Below are 4,349 nucleotides of genomic sequence, written 5' to 3'. Positions count from 1 at the left end.
TGGGATGCATGAGACAAGTGCTCGGGCCTGGTGCACTGGGAGGACCCAGAGGAATCGGGTGGAGAAGGAGATGGGAGGGGGGATCGGGATGGGGAATACGTGTAACTCTATGGCTGATTCATGTCAATGTATGACAAAACCCACTGAAATATTGTGAAGTAATTAGCCTCCAACTAATAAAAAAAAAAAAAAAAAAAATCTTACCAAACATAACCATCTTACTCCTACCTGGGCCCCTGGTTAAGTTCTTACTCCTACCTGGGCCCCGGTTACAATATATTTTTCACTGACTTCTGATCCCGTCATCATTTAATCCACGTGCTTAGTTTATTCTCTTTAGAGCACTACAGTCTTCTAGGCAAGATGACAGTGATGCGGAGATTCCAGCAACTCATCAGAATGGATCCTTTCAAAATAACAACAGAAATCACCCTGAGCCCCTTAATAAAACAAGGCAAAAACTCCATAATCCCCAGCTAGGTGGGGTCTATGAACCCATGCCAGCCTGAAGAAGCTACAGAAGACAGACCTTCACCCTTCATCTTCCAAATAAACACTTCTTGGGGTTCTCATCTCTCAGAGGGATTTGAGGTAGGAGAGACAAGAGCCCCAAGGCTGAGCAGGTGGAGTTTAAGCCCAGTAAGTGATTCCCTGACACTCCAAAGACAAAGCTAGTGGCAGGAGCTGAGCTCAGCTGGGATAGAGACATGAAGACCCCATCTATCAGTCAGGGAATCCTCCCCAACTGTATTTGTGCAGGAAGGCTCCTTGAGGGTCACAAAAGGAGGGTGCCACCCCATAATAAATGTTATCAACCTCCTGCTACCCATGCACTGAAATCTTTCTTGGTAAAAAGATCCACATGCATAAGGGCAGGGCCCAAGGACAGGTCAAATATGGGGAAAGAGGTGAAATAATCGGCCAAAGGAGAACAAAACCCAGAAGAACTGCCCCATAGACGTGAGTCAACATAGACATGAGTCAACATAGACATGAGTCAACATACAGGAGTCAACATACACATGAGTCAACATACATGTGAGTCTATATACACATAAGTCAACACACACGAGTCAACACAGACATGAGTCAACATACACATGATTCAACACACATGTGAGTTGGCAACCTCTTCACTGCGCTCCTGCCCGCTGGGGAGGATGCCCACACCCTTTCTCTCCAGGCTGGCATCTCTGCCTTGCTCGGTCTTGAATAAATAAACCTCTTCTCTGCGTGCTGTCCACATGTTGTGCTGTCTCTAATCATGAACTTTGCACCTGTATTTACAGTGTTTGCCTCCTTGGAACATTCGTGCTTTCAAATGAGGCAAGAGCCAGGCGATCCTTCCTTCTGGTCCCCAGCCCCTGGTGTTCTAGCTGCTAGGACTCCGGGATTTCATCCAGGCTATGCAGGTCCAATTCCAGGGCAGGGAGCTGAGCTCCTGCTTCAGGACTGCTTCCTTCTGTCACTCCAAGGAAAAGACCTCCACCCGCAGCACTTCTGGGGTGGGGGCTATAGTGTCTCCCAATCCCAGGCTTACTGTTCTATCTATGGGACAGCCAGAGTACACGTGGGGCCTAGGGTGCCCTACAGCATTTCAAGACACTAGAAACAGAGGGACCCTGTCATCCACACACAGGGAGGTCACTGCGCCCACAGCCAGCAGTGGAGGGGCCGCAGCACGTCTCTCAGCTGGACAGTCACTTTGGGCCCCAGTGACCACCGTGACTCTGCCAACAGGCGACAGTTCTGGCCAAGAGAACAGCTGCCCTCTGACCGTAGATGTTGTTCCGGCCTCTGTCAGATATCGGGGCCATAGAAGAAGGCGGGGAGTGGGGGAGGAGGGAAGAGTCAGGACCCAGATGAAGATAGGGGTCTAGGGGGAAGTCCATCCTGGCTGGTGGACAAGACATGACATGAGGCTGAGCCGCATGCAGGGCACGACACTCTCCGGGTTGCAGAGGAACCCACCAGGGCTGGGAGGCCCAGAGGGCACAGGCGAGGGCCCAGACCCTGGGCTGTGGAGGTTCAACCAGCATAATCCCAGTGGAAGGTGGAAAGCCGTGACGGCTGGGGTTCCCACTCCTCCCCTGGGTCCCAGGGCACTGTTCAAACCACCCCACTCACCCACAAGATGCACCTCAGCTGCATCTGGACTCCCCCAGGCCCTCTGAGGCAGAAACCACCCAGAAGAAAAAGGAACTTCAGGAAGCAAGTTGTGCCACCAGGTTTCAATCCACTTCTTAGTGTTTGGAGAGTTGCGGGCAGGGAGTTCACACCTCGGGGGACTGGTGACCAAGTCCTAGGGAGCGTGGTTGCAGACACAGCGCACAGACTCCAGGAGCCACATGTGTCTGGGGCCAGAGCAGGGAAGGGGCCCGGAGCCCCAGGCTGCAGGGAAGCCCCTTCCACGGCCCCCACCATGGGTGAGTGGGAGCTCCGAGGATGAGCGAACACAGGAATGAGAGCCCTGCAGGGAGACTGGCCTCGGGACCCCCGGAGGGGCCGGAGCAGCCGAGCGGGGCCCGGGGGAGGCAGCTGCCCCTGGTCACGGTGTGGGACGAGCGCAGGGATGGAACCCGGGGATGGAACCTGGGCAGGGTGTACCGCACCAAGAGCACTGCTGCCCGGAGCTGGGGAGCTCGGGGGGGCTGCTAGGTCATCGAGGAGCAGGACGGGCTGGGGGACAGTCGGGGAGGGCTGTGCGTGACCAGGTGCTCTGGAGGCCGGGGCTGGGTGGGCTGGACGACCAGCCGGAGTGGAAGGAGGGTCTGATGTGAGGACGCAGGGAAGGGAGACGACCCCAGGGCAGTGAAGGCTCCTGGAGAGGCCAGTGGAGCTGGCGTGGGTCCCAGGGCAAGGCCATGGGTGGTGGCTGGGGCCGAGCGCAGTGGCAGAGCCAGGCACAGGGCTACGGGGCCAGCCGGGCTCCGTGTCCACGGCGGGCAGCACAGGGGCTGAGCCTGCAGCCCCCCCGGGATGAAGCGGGCTGACCAGAGCATGGAGCCCGAGGACCAGGAGCAGGAGCTGGGCAGAGGGCAGTGACCCAAAAACTGGAGGCAGCAAGGGGCCAGAGGAGGGCGTGGGTGGAGGGACAGAGAAGAGCAGAGAGCAAGGGCAGGACCTCCACCGGGACGGGCCCGGGTAGACAGAGCGCCTCCAGGGGAGAGCTTACCAGAGGCCGCAGGGGCACCTGGCAAGTCCAGGGAGGAGAGCTGAGCCCAGGAAAAAAAGGAGTGAGGACTAGAGATGGGCGGGAGTGAGGAGTCCTGGAAGGGCCAGAGGGGCAGGGGAGGCTGAGGGGGCAGCCCAGGGGACAGGGGACAGCAAGGCAGCAGGTGAGCAGGGGCTGGGAGGGCAGGGGGAGCCCCTGGAGATCTGGGGGAGCAGGTACAGCTTGTGAGGGTGAGCAGGGGCTGGGAGGGCAGCGGGTGCCCCTGGAGATCTGGGGGAGCAGGTACAGCTTGTGAGGGTGAGCAGGGGATGAGAGGGCAGCGGGTGCCCCTGGAGATCTGGGGGAGCAGGTACAGGTTATGAGGGTGAGCAGGGGCTGGGAGGGCAGGGGGGGCCCCTGGAGATCTGGGGGAGCAGGTACAGCTTGTGAGGGTGAGCAGGAGGCTGCAAGGACAGGGGTGCACCTGGAGATCTGGGGGGGGCAGGTACAGCTTGTGAGGGTGAGCAGGGGCTAGGAGGGCAGGGGGAGCCCCTGGAGATCTAGGGGAGCAGGTTCAACTTGTGAGGGTGAGCAGTGTCTGGGAGGACAGGGAGTGAACCTGGAGATCTGGGGGAGCAGGTACAGCTTGTGAGGGTGAGCAGGGTCTGGGAGGACAGGGGGTGAACCTGGAGATCTGGGGGAGCAGGTACAGCTTGTGAGGGTGAGCAGGGTCTGGGAGGACAGGGGGTGAACCTGGAGATCTGGGGGAGCAGGTACAGCTTGTGAGGGTGAGCAGGGGCTGGGAGGGCAGCGGGTGCACCTGGAGATCTGGGGGAGCAGGTACAGCTTGTGAGGGTGAGCAGGGGCTGGGAGGGCAGGGGGTGAACCTGGAGATCTAGGGGAGCAGGTACAGCCTGTGAGAGTGAGCAGGGGCTGGGAGGACAGGGGGTACCTCAAGAGCTTTAGGGGAGCAAGTAGAGATTCTGGGAGTGAGCAGGAGGCTGAAAGGACAAGGGGCACCCCCAGAGTTTATCGGGGCAGGTACAGCTTGTGAGGCTAAGCAGGGGGCTGGGATACAGAGGGATGCCCCTGGAGATTTGGGGGAGCAGGTAGAACTTGTGGTTAAGCTGGAGCTGGGAGGACAGAGGGCGTACCTGAAGATTTGGGGGATCAGGTAGAGCTTGTGAGGGTGAGC

The sequence above is a fragment of the Muntiacus reevesi genome, assembly GCF_963930625.1.
Source record: "Muntiacus reevesi chromosome 15 unlocalized genomic scaffold, mMunRee1.1 SUPER_15_unloc_1, whole genome shotgun sequence".
Lineage (NCBI taxonomy): Eukaryota > Metazoa > Chordata > Mammalia > Artiodactyla > Cervidae > Muntiacus > Muntiacus reevesi.
Note: the sequence above shows the minus strand (reverse complement) of the source record.